Source organism: Dermacentor andersoni, chromosome 4 (genome assembly GCF_023375885.2).
Source record: "Dermacentor andersoni chromosome 4, qqDerAnde1_hic_scaffold, whole genome shotgun sequence".
Taxonomy (NCBI): Eukaryota; Metazoa; Arthropoda; class Arachnida; order Ixodida; family Ixodidae; genus Dermacentor; species Dermacentor andersoni.
This window is the reverse complement of record NC_092817.1, coordinates 51,056,081-51,073,921: the sequence shown is the minus strand read 5'-3', so window position 1 is coordinate 51,073,921 and position 17,841 is coordinate 51,056,081. Positions and strand designations below refer to the sequence as shown.

The 17,841-nt window shown below is 48.2% G+C and overlaps 1 protein-coding gene across 1 annotated transcript in view; it reads right to left on the bottom strand.

The window, feature by feature from the left end:
• Positions 1–17,841, bottom strand: part of Eip78C (Ecdysone-induced protein 78C) — a 122,119-nt gene that overhangs the window by 78,740 nt on the left and 25,538 nt on the right. The window lies entirely within an intron of this gene.

Genomic DNA, 17,841 nt, shown 5'->3' with positions numbered 1-17,841 from the left:
CGAAATAAGTGGTGGTTGGAGGGGGAGGGTGTATAACGCGGATCACTTCCGGACAGTATCTTGCATTGCTAAGTGTCATCCCTGGCACGTCATTTATCGCCATTCAGAGTTAAGAATGCAAGTTCCGCGTTTCGCTGTTCAGAAAAGGCGCTTGGCGAAAAAAAAAAGTAGAAAAGAAAGAAAGAAAAAGAGAAAGAATCTGGGTCGTATTCATAAAAATCTATTACGCTAGAATTGTTCGTAAGAACAAATTATAGCCAATCCTGATGCTACACATATCAATATCGAAGGTGGCCGTCCAATGGCAAAGAGCGCTCACGAACAAAAAGGTTTGTGAATTTGGCCCCTGATGAGTTATTACGGCGAAAGCCTTAAGTGGCTCATATCCCCGATGGTATTTAAAAAAAAAAAAAAAACGCATCGTCCGGTCAAATAGTACAAAATATATCATCATCAGCAATGAGTCATAGCCCTCTAAGCAAGCAAAAAGTGCAATGGTTCATCCGTCTCGTAATGCAGAGGCTACAAGCACTCAACAAAGTGAAACGTACATTGAATACATTAATACGGAATCACGCATACAACGTAGAGAAACGCGGCGCATGGTCGAGTGGTACAACAACAAAAAAAAAACAGACCCCGCGTGACCTTCTCAATGGCTCATACCCCAGCAAGCACTGGCTCATACTCCCGTAAGCAAGCAAAAAAATGCAATGATTCATACCCCCGTAAGGCTGAAGCTACAAGCGCTCTGCAAAGTGAATCGAACAGTGCATACATTCATTGAAATCACCCATACAACACACAGAACGGCATACGTTTCAATCCCCTGCTGAGAGGATGCAAATAAACAGTGGAAGAGAAACGTCGTTGGCGCGAGTCTGGCCCTGTATAGGAGCGCGCGAAGCCGCAGCATGCGTCGAAAACAAGCCGAAACCTAACTGCGAAAGCAGCAACGCGAGGATGAGAGACGGCGCATTACCAAGTGTGCAGCAGGCTTTCGCCTTCACGTGTTACAGGAGTGTAACACGCTGCCGAATTTGTTTTTCTCTGAGAGAACCGTGAAATGCAGTGAATACTCACCGTAAAATAAAGCCACGAGGCTTGCGCTGTTTTCGTCTACGCGAAGAAAGCAAACAAAAGGAAATAAATACGGCCCTCCAATAGCCCCCAAAACAAGGTCCATTGACGTAGCACATGCCTGTTGCATTAAACAAGGAGGATAGAGAGGACGCAGAGACCTGTATACAGACCTCCAAAAACACATAGATGACACCAAGCATCGCGAAAATCTGGTGGTCCCACTCGGACAGCTTGACAAGCGCCTTTCAACAGTCCGACAGCGTTGGTTGTTCATCCAGACGTTCGGCCTAGCCAAAGAGGATGCCTTACAACAGAGGGACGTGCAAGTCCACTGAAGCGATACCCTCTCCAGCAATATCTGGCGGTATACATCCACCACACCACCTGCCGAAAGCGGGACCATATAGAGACGAGTGTGTCGCGCCGTACGCGTATACACTTGCCCTGCTGCATGATGCATAACTGCCGCCCGCTGATGCAAGCACTCGAGGGTTCGCTCACACAACGGGAGACTCGAGCGTCAGGGAGCCTGCGGAGCGAATCGTCTTGCTCACGGGAGCGTGTTCTCGGAATAATTCGGCGGTAATAAGTAGGTCAGGATGTAACATCGAAGGAAGAATATGAAGCCGTGTCTTTCCCATTAACAGTCATAAAACCATTTCTATAGCGAGATCGCCTAGACGCACCCACGAACTCTTCCGCTCTCTGTCCCTCTTCAGAATGAGCATGCCACTTGATCTGAGAATCGTTTGGGCATATTTGATGGAACGTATATACTTGCCAGAGGTGTAAGTTTGCAGCTTCGTTAGCTGTACATCGGTGTTAAGAATATACTGAAAGCCGTCAGCGCACGGAAACAGCTATAGACGCGAAAGTAACACGGTTCGATCCAAATAAGCCAGAAAACAAGTAAAAAAGAAAGGGGTCACATAAAAATGCGAGAGTTCCTCCATTTCTGTATAAAAGAGCTTAGCCCTGATGTCCTAAATATCTGTCAGTGCGCGGAAACAGCTGCACACGTAAAAATACCATGGTTCGACCGAAATAAGCAAGAAAACAAGGGTGAAAAAACAGGTCAAATCAAAATGCGAAAGTTCTTTACTCCTGTATAAAATAGCCCTAATGTTCCAAATGTCTGGCATCAGAAAGACTGGGAGATTGTGAGTGATCGATACGCATTATAACCGATACAAGGCGTCATACCGAAGCACGAGGCTTCTAAAGAAACGGTACGAATCTTCCAATTTTATAAAACCAAGGCTAACCAGTGGTTGGCTAATCGATGTCGGACAAATGCATCTAAGCTCTAAGCAAACAGTAAGTATCGGTTAAGTTATTGTCATCAGGTCAGGAAGACAGTGGCTTTCGCAATAGGTCTTATATATAGTGCACTAAGTACAACCAGAACGTGTACGTCATCAACGCCACTGAATTCACTAGTTATATTCTATACCACAAAACTAAAGCAAAAACTGTTAAAGTGCTGCAAGCGAGTTCTCGGGGGGAGGGGGGGGGGAGGTGCTCCTTTACAGAGTATTGAATAGCATGCTAGCAGAAGCGCACTACATCACTGCCATACTCCACGACTTACAACCAATAATGTATACCAACGTTTGTATCAACGCCATATTACACGCTTCGTGCTATATACATTCGAATGGATGCCAATTTTCCCTTTCATGGCACTCCTTCCACCTTGCGGGATTCCGCAGAACAGTGTCCCTGTGTTTCGAGTTGTCGATTGTTCTGCCCTCGCGCTTCGATCTGCTACTATAGACTCCTGGTTAGCCCAGATAGCAGAGCGACCGTCCCGGGAAGGTGTTGATCCTGGGTGCGAAACGCGGATCGAGCGCAGCGTCGGCATTGTCCCTCGGCGTAACCGAGTGAACGAGCACAGCGAAAGATGAAAGCGAACGCGGAGCGCAGCGTGAGAAGAAAAGCGTATTGCCGTGCGAGACATACGACGACCGCTACGCCGTCATCGACGACCGCTACACCGAGTGCGCCGTCATCTGATCACCGATGGCATGCTGCAAGCGCGTCGCACCATACCGTGTATATGGAACCAACACGCTGCATGAGCGGATGTCTGTCTGCGGCGCCTGCTGTGAATCGCGCCCACGCGTCACCCAAGTGCTGCCTGTCGCGATCTAACAATTAGCGAGGCAGTCGAATCTCACTTCGCTCCGTTTGCAACGTGCCGCATGAGACAGATTGTCCGCGCCAGTCAATATATCGCGAAATGAAAACACGTGTAAAGCTGCACTCAAATTTTGCATTAGGGAGTATCGTAATCGTTGGTGAAATTTTTACTTAACAAGGCTTTCATTCTGAGAGACTAGTACGGATTTCCTTTGTGTAGCTGCATTCGAGTGGGCGACAATTTTTCTTTTCATAACCATTAATGTATCAGACCCTCCCATTAAACCACCAGCTGAAGTAGACCAAGCCAAACGGACGACCAGCCAACGCATCTGGTGACGGCACCGTCTTTGCGTAATGTCGGAAGTACGCACACTCTATGTTCGCCTGCTTGCTTGCTTGCACAATCGATCCACGCCTCCATCTATATTATTCGATCAAAGCCTGTTCACTTAGTCTTTTTCTTGTTTGTTTCCCTCTCATCACAAGCCTGGCTCGATATACGGGTATACCGCCTCCCCACTACATCGGCCGGGTCGGGCCCACCGCGATCAATGGCGATTAAGCTGGACACCTGCGTCGCCCGCAAGCGGTGTCCACAATGTCCTGTACGGTCAAGCGTTCCTATTCATCGGAACAATGGCGTTGTTTGGCAGGCAGCGAGGTCACGGTCTCGTCCTGTGCCATGCTTTGGTGCTTCCCAAACATCCACCAATGGCAGGCTTGTAGCTCTGCAGTATTTAGGGCCCACTGGAACGTGTGCTAATCTACTGAGAGCTTAGAGCGAGGCGTGGCCAGATGAACTTCGGCGTATAAACCATGAATGAGCGCGATTTTGAGGTTGTTGCTAGATTAAGGAAGAAACTTAGGCCCAAAACGAAGTCTTTTATTTTGGCCTTGGAGGCGAGCATTCTGGTGCATCAATGAATGCCGCGTTTAGGATTTCTTTTTTAATGTCTAGAAGCGAAGACCGGCTACTACTTTAAAACATGACTCTTTGTGTGATGCGGACGAAGTGCACGTCAGATTGCTCGCGACCTCCTTGGGCACGGACTCGCGTAGAGCTATCGAAGTGTGGGTTAACGTTGATGTCACGGAGCACATACGCACGCACTCACACACACCTGACAATGCGTTAATATTGTTTTCGTTTTCTTTCTATAACAATATGAAGATGCCGGCACCCTTTGGTAATGTTTGCAACTTCTCGTTGCAGGATGTTAGTAGAACGAAAGCTAATAGTAGATTATTTCAGCAGAGTATTTCATACGCACGCGAAGTTGCGTATAGAAAATTATAGCGCACTAAATGTTACGCGTGAAGGGCGAGTTTTCTTTTCGTCCGTGCCCTCTCAATTCCAGTTCTCTTATTTTTTAAATGGTTCAGAAAAAAATCCACCTAAGCATTCTTCGCAGGCTTGTAGCGAACAACTTGAGCTCATCGGTTCCCCTATCATTAGTCTCGCTAATTAGGCAACAGAGTGTCGCGGCGACAAAGCACTGTCATGCACGCAGAGGTCCGCTTCCGCGGGCATAAAAGATACCCGTTTACTCATTCGTGCAACAGAACGTATAGCGGGGCCAAATTAATCGATTCACAAGCATTTCCAAAACATGGTACTCGTGCGTTTACCTCTATAATACAGGGCACACTGAAACACAATATGATTCGGGGTAAGGCGTGTTTTGCATTAATACAAGGCAACAAATTGCGGTGAATCAATAAAACTGCCACAAAAGAAAAGCGTAATGAACACCAACAAAATAAGTGCACTTCTTATTCAGATTTTCGAGGAGCAGTACTGAAGAAAAAAAGAAAGAAAGAACGAAAGAAAGAAAACAAATAAAACCGACAGAAACAGCAGTGGTCCAGGTGTCTTTCGACTGTGCTTTCGGCGACGGTTCTACACCGAAGCACCGAAGATCGCACCCGACCGATTATTCTAATCGGACTCCGGGGCGAGGTGGCGAGATTTCAGCCGAAGTGCTGCCGAGGTTCCTGACCCGAGAGAGGTGGTGGCGGAGAGGCAAGGGACGGGGTTTTTGCAGCGCTTGAAGGGAAAGTTCCTGAGTTAGGGGAAGTGAGGGAGAAACCGAAAGGGAGAAAGGGCGTCTTTCGGCGGCGAGGCGGGCACCGAAGACTTCAAGCACACAAACAGCGAAAGAAGAGCAGCTCTCTCGCTGCGGCGTCAGCGGCGCAATGTGGCATTCGTCGAAACCCAGTAAGTACACGCACACACGAAAAAAAGATTAGACAAAAAAATGGAGCATCACCGAAGGATGACTGCTCTCCCGTCGTCTCGGCGAAAGCGAGGGAGAAAGGGCGGTGGCCCTGGTGGGGAACGATGGCTTTTGTGTCCGCGACCTGCCGCCGCTGTGCTACTCCCGAACCGGCGGCGGCGCCACGAAAAACGCTAGGGTGGAGAAGAAGAAAGCAAGCTGTGGGCTTCGTACGTTCCTCCCCTCCCCACCTCTCGGCTTTTTCTTTTGTGTGTGTTTATTTCTGCATGCGGCTTCTTCATTGTTCGTGGTTACGGGGAGTCGAACCAACTGCGTTTTTCTTTTCTATAGCTACGTGACGTTGCAGTGTAAAGCCTCTCTCTCCCTCTCTCTCTTTCTAACTATGCTCCTTCTCCTCGCTACTCCTAGCGCTGCACGATGCTTTCTCGCGTGCAATAGGGGGGAGGGGGGTGAAGGCAGAGGAAAGCGAGCACTACGAAAACGCTAGCGGCGAGTTATTTTACTATTTCCTTTAAGATCTGTCACGGGTGTCGGAAAAAACGATGCAAAAAAAGAGGGACTTGGGGGGAGGCTTCGTTCACGGATGCATGCCGTCTTCGAGATTGCGGCGCAGGCTTAAAGTGAAAAAGCACAAGCAAAAGCAAAGAAGAACCACGTTTAACCATCCTATTTCTCTCCATTCTCTCTCTCTCTTTCACTCGATCTTTTCTAATGTGCTCGAGGGGTGGCGACAGAGAACTCCGGGAAGGTGTACGAACCATCGAAAGTATTCCGACGTGTCAGTGCTCAGGATCCCTCCCCCCAACCCCCGTTTCTTTCCTCAACTCTCCGCTTTTCTTTAGAGGGGCGTACACCGCGGCCACTTGCAACCCGAGTCTCGGTGTGTCTGAACCTGGGCCACTTGGCGCCTCTCCCTTCGCTCCGTGGGGTGACAAGTGAAATCGGCGACCGGGAGGCGAACGAACCTGCGGTCCCGCGGCTGTTGAACTCTGGCCTCGTTTCGCCTTTCGCAGAGTCTAAACCAGCCAGGGAACGGATGATCTTACGAGGGGAGGACAAGCTTTCCTTGCGAGCACTCCTCCTTTCGGGAAAGAGCGATATACGCGATGCTGCATACGGACAGAAGTCACAGATGAGCAAAAGTGGCCTCACTTTCTTCGCCGTGGCTAGAGAAAGGGGGAAAACGCAAAGGACGGCACAAGGTTCTCCTGTTCTGCTTTTTTTCTTTCATGCGTGTGTTTGTGCATACATGCGAATGTTATTTCGCAAGGTGTAAGCGTTGCGGGCATAGAGAGGGGCAAAAAAAGTGCCATATGTCGCTTGAACATCGGATGCCAGATGCCGTCAACTGACTTGCGGGGGTGGCATAAGATGCAGCCTGCGTACCTCTCTGATGCGACCTTGCTTTTTTTTTTACCTTTGTAAGTGTGCACAGCGTCGCGTTGTGCGGGTCAAGTTCGAGGTCAACGCCCTGCGGTGACGCTAAGCTGAACTTGCCGCACCGGCATCTCGCGATGTTGCTGGATCTAGGATATCCGGGCCCGGATCCACAAAGGCTTCTAAGCTAGACTTCTTCGTAAGAGAACATTTCAGCCATTCCTGATGCTGGACGTATGTTCAGCGAAGGCGGCCGGCCAATGGGTAAGAACACTTACGAAAGAAAAAGCTTTGAATTCGGCCTCGTAACATACGGCTATAGGCCGCATAATTTCCAGAAGCGACTATACCACTACCAGTGTAATCATACGCGTGACCTCGATTTGTTGGCAGGAGAGTTGCGCGACACACTAATAAATTTCAGAATAACGAGAGTGGGGTCTTTGTCACCGCCTCTTTGTCTACGCCACAGTTTGTTTTGAAATTTCTCTCGTGAAACCGCCGCGGCCGGTTCACTGGCTGTGTCTTTCTGCTGCCGGGCACAACGTTGCGGGTCCAATTCTCGGCCGCGGCAGACACAGAAGTGCTCGTGTACTCGTCTTTGTGAGCATATTAAGGAATCGCAGATGAACAACATTATTGTGGAGTCACCCACTATACGGCGCCTCTCATATACAGCTCCGCGTGCTGCTCTGGGACGTTAAAATCAATCAATCAATCAATGAAAACGAAGAAGGTGAAAACAGCCAAGAATCGACCCATCCGCGTTAATCTCCGCTGGTAGACACGAATTAGCAACTTAGTGGTGCTAGTCGATAATTTATCTGAGTGAGAGTTCCTAATTGAACGCTTTGCTTTTCGTCACCAATGTGAAACAGATACGCATCATTAAAAGGATAGAAAAACAGAGTTTGACTCTGTCGACTAGAACGCATATAAACCTTCGGACGCATCATAGCTCACGCTCAATGGCACATGATGCCTATCAAAGAGCTCTAAAGTTGACTTTCGGCGACGGGCGTGCCTCGCAACTCGGTGGCGCTCGGAGCATGTGCCCTTTACACAGACGCCTTATCGCAGATCCGACCATCGACCACTGACCACCAGCCATCCACCACCGACCACCGTTGACCGCCAACCACGATCACGGGTGAAAGGGAGAAAGAAAGACATTCGCTTTAAAAGCATGCATACGTTTGCGATTCGCACGTGCAAAGCGAAAAAAAAAGTATTCTTTACCGCAATACACATACTGTGGCAAAGCGCGCTTCCAGGAGGATGTTTCTCCATATAGCTTTCAAAACGCTCACATATTTCTTTCTTTTTTCTTTTTTTTTCTTTTCAGCTTATTGTAGGTATCGCGAACACAAGACAAAAGGCAATTGCAGCTCATGTGCTCGGCAGTGCATTGTACGAAATGATTCACATTTCGAGCGCCAGAAAACCTCAACTCCCAAAAGAATTCAAAGAAGACGTCGTCGTAGTCACAAGAACTAGGGAGTCTATATAAACCTGCGAACATTCTATAACTTGGTTACCATAAATAAAAAAATGTATATTTATAAGCCAGGTATTATAAAATTAACAATAATGCAGGAAATACATTCAGACATACGAATTTACACGTGAAGCGCGCCAGCTTTCAATAACGCAACTTCTCCGTTTGGTTTATCAGCCTATTAGCATATCAGTGGCTATGGCATTATGCTGCTGAGAACGAGGACGCGGGTTCGATCCCTAACATTTCGTTAGGCGCGATATGCGGAAACGCTCGTTTACCTCGATTTAGGTGCGCGTTAAAAAATCCCAGGTAGTCGAAATTATTGAGGAGCACGCCCCTACGGCCTCCCTCAAAGATCGTGTGCTATACTTCGAGAGGTTAGACCTCGGTAATGTAATTTTTTTAAAGGGCTATTCGTCACATAAAAGCTAACGACGAGATGCTTCCGTTGAAGTGACAGCTTCCGTTTCGTGCATGTCGCGAACACCGTCTGAATACGTGTTCTTTCCTCGATGGAATAAGTCTTCTTCTTCGTGATTAATCTTAATAAATTACAGCTGTAATTTCATGCTCATCTTCCGCACGAAAATAAAATATACAGCGAGATAAGTTGCGTAGCCTTGTACCACTGCAGTATCGCGGGAGAAAGGAAAGATACGAATTAGAAAGAGAGAAAGAAAACATGCCAGCACATGAACATAGTTTAGGGACGAGAGAGAGTGAAAAATTCTAATATATGTGATCGAGTGAAGAGGAGAAAGTACGGAAAGAAATATTTGAGCTGCCATCAGGCGAACTGCCGCCGAGGGGCAAGACTTGGGAGCAGCAGCAGCTATCTTGTAAATTGGAAACATTTCCATATCGAGTTTCATTCGACAAACAAATATAGTGCTTTCTTTTTTTTTTCTTTCTGCCAACCTACGATATAGAGCAGCATCGGGTTTCAGCATATTGCGATCCATCGAGAACTAGAGAGAGAGAGAATGGCGCGCAGCTCCTGATTGGAAATGCAATAAGGGAAGCCCGCGGCGGTGGTGTCGAAAGAGAGAGAGAGAGAAAAGAGATGGCGAGGCATGACAGCCGGCGTTGCACATAATACGCGCTCACTTCGCGCGCAGCAACAGGCCCCAACTTCCGTGCGGCTCCGGATACCTCCGGCGCGTTCGCGCGCGCAGTCATTAGGGCCCTCGAGTTTTATTTGGTTGGCAGCATAGAGCGCGGCCGAGGAGGAGAAAGAGGGACGCCACGCGGGGAAGCACCGGCGCGCGGAGCATCATCGTCAGCCGCGGCGAACGACGCGGCAAGTGCGTGCGTGTGCGTACTCTCAACCCCCGCTGCGCGCTCTCTCGCTCCTACTTCGCTCCGGCGTTGCCGCAGACAAGCTAGGCCAGCCTAGCCTGCCCATTTCCGCGTTCTGTCCGCCGCGCTGGCAGCTCCTCCTGCCGCCGCCGCCGCCGCAGCAGCAGCGCCTACGAGAGAGCGCACGCAGGCTCTCGCTCCTCCTCGTAACCACCTCCACTGTGGCGCGGATATGGCTGCTTTACTTTGCGCTTCTTCGTTTTCGACTGCCTTTATGCGCGCTTCGGCGGCGAGCCTGCTGTTTGGGCAGGAAAGCGTTTGCCCAACGTCGCCAACTCTTCCCCCCCACTCCTCTTTTCGAAAAAGGCCATGTAGATTGCCGAGCCGACCAACTCTCGTTAGGAGTCGTCGACATTAGCGCTGCTTCAGTATACTATAGCATTGCGCCGTACAGCGTATGTTCGGAGTCATCTATTATGCAGCGTTCGCTTCCGAACGCGCGTGCGCCGCTGCCCAGGCATACGCATTTCTTATTCCAGCACTGCTGGTTTGACGTCATGAAAGCGAGATTTCTTGCGTTATGAGGCTTGGAGAGGTGGTTTTCCCGCTGAACAAACTTGATTTATGTATAGCAAGGCCTGCAGTGTATTTGCAGCTGCAACGTCACACGAGTGGACAGATGTTTGCACTGAAAAGTATGTCGCGACGAGAGCATAAACACCGTAAGCAGCGCTGCTCGCGTTATCCTTCCCCGTTTCACTGTTTAGATAAATAATGCATTAATTCACTCACTCGGTTTACTTCGCACCATATATGGTGCCAGTGGGACCGACATTAAGCCGCTCTTGAAGGAAATCTATAATCCCTACCATTACGTGACATTAACGTTCTTTTGTTTTCTTTTATTAATGATTAACAAACAGAAGCTAAGGTACTGTACAGTGAAAAAATTATTCAGCGCATATACGTATAACAAGTAGGAGAACGTGCTAACAAAATACAGGTGGAAGCAACAGTCTTAACTAAGTAAAAATACACACAATCTACAACTTCTTGTGAATGGTGCGTGCGCTGTAGATAGATGTCGACCAATGAACTCGCGCGTGTGACGATGCGACTCGAAGCGCAAATACCTTATGTTATCTCTGTTTCAAAATAATATGAAACTGTAGTGGAATCCACAAGTGGCAGCAACCGACCAGAAGCTATGTATTCTCCACTGAGTATTTTCGAGGATATTTTCACTTTTGTGTGACTTCACACACAGCGCGGCGCCTCGCTCGCTCGAGTTACGGGCATCCTGGCAACGACCTCGAGAATTATGCAGAGTCGGTGCATAACACATAACGCGCGTTACAGGTGCGCCATTGAAAAGAATAGACTGTTGGGCTGGCTGGTTCACGATGAATAATTTGAAGAGGTGTATGTGTGTTTGTGCCTAACTTTGTCTCGTTATCATGTGCTGCAATTTATTCATCGTGCGCCATTCCTTTGTCGCACACGTTCTCAGCCAATCATTGCGCAGGAAAGTGATCGCTTGAGAACGCATCCGTCTTGGGAGACCGACGCAATGGCGTGTGTTTATACCAAGCCCGTATACAGTAAACACATGCACTTCTCACTGTATACAGTGCCTGCTGGCAACTGCATTAATCGAAGCCACACGAGTAAAGAAAAATATAAAAGGAAGGTTATATAAGAGACGCTCTGAACTGCGTTCTTTGGATAAATGCAGAAATTGCCGCAGAGCTGGCGAGGAGTGGCATTATAGGTCACACACACACGCAAACAAGGGGCGGTGACAGACCCAGCAAAAATGAAAAAATAAAGCTTGAGTCGAGCTGCGCAACAATTACCTGAAAAAACCTCCAGCCTAGCTCGACTCTCTCGGTGTCTTTCTGGTGCTCTCTGTCACGTCTGTGTGTGTTCTCCTTACGCCGAAACAAGAAGGAAGACGCGATAATCATCGAGAGAGAGATACTTCACAAAATGTCAAAGCGAAGTTAGATGATAAAGAAAAACAGCTGCTGTAAGCTTGCCAGGCCCAAGCGTCTTCCTAGGAGGTAGTCTGGCGTGATGACCTGGTTGTGTGCGTTGTTTATCATCCCTTGTTTTTGCCTGTATTGTCACGCTGTCGCGACGCTGAAGATTAAGACACTTTCAAAGGCCTAACTTATAAAAGTAACTTTTTATCGGGCCGAACTTGTGCCCAGTAAACAAACAACACACAAAGCGCAGCGATAGCGACGAACACAGTCGTCAATCGTCGAAGTCTGATCCACGGGTCAACGGGTCAAACGCGTTGGCTATTTATAGATCACTCATCGTACGTTCGAGCGTAATCACTGGTGCTCGCGCGAATTTCACAATGTATACAACACTATTCGCGTCGCGCGAATAGTGTTACCTGATGCTACCTGATTTGACAAGGTTACCTCGCCATAGAATCCGCGGCAACATCCGAGAGAATTCCAACACATGAACGCGCCCCTTGCGCCGAGCGATAATTTAGGTGCAGCGGTTAGCCGGTGGAAAATGGATCCCGGGAAACATAAACAATGTACACGTGTCAGTATTCATTATTAAGGCCGCCATGTATCGAAAAGGACATACATACATACATACATACATACATACATACATACATACATACATACATACATACATACATACATACATACATACATACATACATACATACAATGCGCGCGCACACACATGCACACACCCCCTGCTCCGTACAGGACCACTTCGCCGCACTGCGCGGAGCTGCTGAGGCGGAGTATAGGCTTGCGGAGCAGGGTTATGTAACGGGGCATAACGGCGCGCATGCGAGAGCGCCATCTGCCTGCGCCAGAGGCAACTGAGAGCTGCGCGCCGGCGATGCAGTGAAGAGCAAGTGGAACAGGAGGAAATAAACTGAACAGGGACCGCCGGTTGGAGAGTGGCGCATCTTAGAGAGTCGCTCGATCGACAGGCGTCGACGCGTGGACAGGCGCGATGACTGTGTTACAGCATCCGCGCAAACGCGCCCGGTAACCCAAGAGCTCTTTGTGCGCTTCCAACACCGTCGCGCAAATGTGCTTGCCCGGTGAGTGAGTGAGTGAGTGAGTGAGTGAGTGAGTGAGTGAGTGAGTGAGTGAGTGAGTGAGTGAGTGAGTGAGTGAACAAAAATTTTTTGAGTCCGGCAAAACGCGATAAAACGCGCACCTAGCTAATTCCACGACGGTACCTACAGGTCTAGCCTGCCGGCCCGATCGCGGGCGCGCTGGACGGCCAGTATTTGGTTTTCAAAGACGGGACTTCGCATTGACTGGGGCGATAGAAAGTCCTAGCCGGACCACGGACACATGGCACTTCTCTGCCTGCACGTTGCTGCAGGACAGGAACAGGAGCGAAGTCGCCATCCTTAACGACGCTTGCCTGCAGTTGATTTAGCAGAGTATACACTACGCCGGGTGTGTGGGTGCGCTGCTTACCTGACATTCTGTGGCGCGAAGTGTAAAACCCGCGGAAATAAGAAGACATAAAATTAATTAATTTATTTATTTATGGCATTTCAGGTGGAAAAACTACGATCCGCTTATAAGGCACACTGTAGCGGGGGACTCCGGAATAATTTGGACCACCCGGAGTTCTAAGTAAACGGGTGTTTTCGCATTTCGCCGCCATCAAAATGCCGGGATTCGATCCCGCGACCTCAAGGAGACATAAAATAACGCCGTAAGAACCAACGTATTTGACCCGAAGGGGACAGGTTGAAACGGAAACAGGCGGCGACAGGACATAAGCGACTGGAGGAGCATGCCAAGGTGGCTCTGCCGCTAATATTTCTCCCTCAGTTTTCAAAGTCAATGTTCGCGCACACGCACACACACACACACACACACACACACACACACACACACACGCACGCACGCACGCACGCACACACACACACACACACACACACACACACACACACACACACACACATATATATATATATATATATATATATATATATATATATATATATATATATGGCGAAAAAGAAGAAAGAAGGCCGCAGTGCCAGCGAACCTTTGCACACTTCTTCCCATTTTCCTTTCCCTTTTTGCTTTCAGCGCATGCGGCTCTTGCTGTGAAATTAAATTCCTCTTTGGCAGCTCGACAGTTGAGGTGCGCGCCGCTGCCTGCAAGAAACCTTAAGCGGTGCGCCAAGCCTTTGCCGCTCTCTCTCTCTCTCTAACAAATTCTACCGTTATTTCCTTTTTATATAATAAACACTTAAAGGACGCTAACAACAACGGTTAGAAAAACGTCAGTTTTAACACCCCAGTGTTTTCCAATATGGCCGCAAGCACGATCCGCCGCTATAAAGCGTAGTACAGCGGGAAATTCTGAGAGAGACGGGGGTATGCACAGTTCATATCGTGCGTTATGTTCTGGCGAGAACTTTGCGCATAGTGCAGTATGGTATTTTGATGTTTAACACTTGTCTGCTTATTGTTGCTTATTTCCTTTATACGTTAACAGGAGGCCTGAAGAAGAAGAAGAAGATGATGCGTGCTTTAATGGCACAAGGGGGCCAGCCTAAACAGTCTTGCTATGTCTCGCTCCTTCGGCAATTAAACCATATGGGCATATATGGCCTGTGTTCGGACGTTTCGCTAATCAAAACCAAAGCAATCTCTGCGCGGCTGCGAGCTAGCCACACTTGATTAATGTCCTGCTGAAAAGCAATCGAAGCTCCTGTATGTGCGTGGAAAGAATACATCTATACCACTTCTTGTGCGATGTTTTCCAATGTCGACGTTATACGCGTATAGAAAGAAGTTCTCGAATACATCCCGATTGATATGCTCCGACGGAGTAGATATATTTGTACAAAACTATTGCCACGTGCAAGCACGCTTCACGCCTGTAGTCATCGGAAACGCATGGTTCCACGCGCGAGGGAAGGCGCGACAACCATCGACACAGGCGATATACCGTGAAATTCAGGGAGAAAACGTCGACACGCATGCCCCATGCGTGCGCATTGTCACCATGTCATTCAGGGTACAGGTGGACGTTACTATATTGAAAAAAAGAAAACACCACTTCTCGCTTCTGCGCTCGGGGACGCCGAATCTACAGAAACACTGTAAGCCATTCGGCAAAGATAAGTGCCGGGGTATAACGAAATAAAAAGTGCAGGGTCCTGCTTCACGCAGCCACTGAAGTCGTTTGTAGAATTCGTCCGCATGCTATATATAGACTCGTCTACCTGCATGATCATTTATTCAGTTGTTTACACATCGGGTGTAACACTGCATTCTTCGGAAAAACGAGCGGAGTAGTTTAAACCAGCGCTCCTTCTTTTCGGAAATGCGTTGGTTGGCTTATTTACGGTGTTTAACGTCCCATAGGCTACGGTGTTTAACGACCCGGGGCTACAAACACCACGTGGGGTTCTTTAGCGCGCACCTAAATTTCAGTTCTCGAGCGCTTTTGCATTTCGCTCCCATGGAAATGCGACCAACGTGGCCAGGAACAGAACCAGTGACATCAAGCTTATATCAACAGAACAGCCTTACACACTGAACCATCACGGGGTGTATACAGGCAGGTTGGAGCTACATTTCTCTCACTTCGTGTGTTTGTGCCGTCCGGCCACACTTATACACGGTCCTTCTTCGGCTAGAAAATTTAACCCTCAAAATGTTGCGCCGATTTACGCCAGAAACTGACAGATTTAAACGTGACCTCTTCCATCGTGTTATCGAATGACGAAGCATGTTGTCCAGTGATGTTAGGCATTTGTCACTAAAGGAATGTGTAGCTGTTATTTGACAGGTGCTGACCTCGTCTGTGTTTAGAATGTGCATGTGTGTCACAATGTTTGCAATAAACCTTCCCAGGGCTGTAGCATTACAAATAAGTAATGAAAATAAATAACTTGAGACCAGCGCATGCAAACGCGCTCGACTCGTAGTTTCAAGCTTTTTGGCGATAAAATTTAAAAGATTGCACATTAGCAGCCAGCGATAGCGACATCCAGCATACGAGAATGCCACCTGTCTTTGGTGTTCGCCTGTTAAATGCGTTCAGTGTCTGACTTTGGGCACGTTGGTCCCGACCTGTACCTGTACTTTATTTTTCCCTCTTACATTCGCCGTCATTGCCTTACTAATTAACTTAACTTACTTACTTATTATTAGTTAACTGCAGAAACGTTGTATTATAGCGCGCTGCGTAGAAGGTTCTTAGTTTCTTCTTCCCTGTAGCGACGTTACCTTGCATTCCTTGTGCAAGTGTACCTGTAGCATGCGCTGTGTAAAAGGATGGACACTCATAGACGGCATTTAAGTGCGCTCCAAATGAGCATAAAATATACGGTGCCCGCTTTTAACTAGAAATGGTACGTTGAGTTTTATTAACTTATTTATTTCACCAGACCTTTTTCGAACGGCTGGTATGTTCTTTTACATTAAAAAAGGTATTTCTTGGCGTATGGGGCTTATTTTTTATGTTTATGATATAGCCGGCTGTTCGGTGGCCTATCTTCCTATGCTTGCATCATTTATTAACCAGCAGCAATACACATGAATGCCGATATACAAATTTTTCTAGTCCATTCACTTTGCACTCTTCGTTGTTGCGGCGTAGGAAGCTCCTGCATTTCCATACTCAACTCTGGATCACTGCAGGAAGCCTGCCGTCTCCCTCGCCGTGTCTGACGTCACGCTCCTCTTGGTGACGTCGACGCGGGCGTTTTTAGTGCGCGGCCAACTGACAGTTGCCGGGCCCAGGCGCTGACCACGTTGGGAGGAAGAGGAAGAAGAGCGAGAGTGCGGCCGCAGTCGACGCGGCACCGGGGATCCCCGGCGAGACGTCATCGCCGGCGCGCGCCACGTGACTTCGCGCCTAGGGGTCGATGAACCCGGCTGGCTTCTGCCTGAGGAGCTCCTGGACGCTTGTCTCCGCCGCACGCCCGTTAGCGCGCCACCGTAAAATAACATGGAGTGCGAGGGAGTTGCGCTGCGCAGTACTGCACCAGTGAGTGTTCCTTAATTACGGCAGTTACGAAAACGCTTGCAGGTTACACTGTGCCCTAAGATGCAGCGCGAACGAAACATATTGAGCACAGAAGAGAGAGGACACGTCACACAAGCATCTGTTGCACGCCGTACACTTCGTTTGCCATACAGCTTAAGATGCACTTGCTACCGGCTCGCCCAACTATCTACGATTCTGAAGAGCCAACGTAATAAAGCTATAAAAACAAGCTTTTTTTGTTGTTAAAATGGCAATGAAACAATGGGGTTTAAACACCTGAAACTGGTTACGGCTTCTTCTTATCACTTGAGAAGGCAGTAATGTTGGAATGGTACTATTAATGAAAATGCAGAAACGTCCGAAATAGCCGGGGTTGCTCGAGAAGTTCCAACGTGACCTTAAACGTAAATTCACAGAAAAGAACGGCTTAACAAGAACGTGTCACGCGCACTTATACACACACACATAAAAAAAAAGGAAACGCATCTGAAGAGTGCTTTTCATTGCGCAAAGTGCTCAAGCAACATTTTCCAACGTTACCTGCAGGCAAGCACGAGAGAAATGCTTCGTCTTCACAAGAAACGCCTGTCATTTTTTTCTTGCTCGCCGAAGGCGCGCGCGTCTAGAAGATGTCAAAAAATCGTCACATTGTATGACCCTGTGGCTAAAACTTGAAACACAGTTTCGCAACAAACAAACGCCTGACAGCTACTGAGCGCGAGCTTCTCTGCACCACTTGTGTGTAAGGCGGCGGTGCCCGCTTTCATAACTCTGGGAACAAGTTGGCGTGATTCAAACGCCTTCGCTGCAAAAATGCAAATCGCCGCAGGACGTTAAAATATTGCAGCGGAAACAGGTTAATAGTGGCTGTGGCAGAAAATTCTAGCACAAGCGTCTTGCGCCACGCGTCAACTGCGGAACACGGAAATCTGCTCAAACAAGTGCATTTAGGCTTCTTTGCAGTACTTGTAGGCTACGTGGTAACGCCCTAGTTCAACGATCACTTGAGACTATACAGAACACGAAGTTTATGAATTGGCCACACAGCAATGACGGCGATACTATGTGTCATCAGCGTGTTCGGTTTCAACTGCTGTCACGACCGAGAAGTTAGCCCACTGCATTTTCGCAACGACCCCAACAAAGAATTATAAAGGGCATATTGTATAAATTATT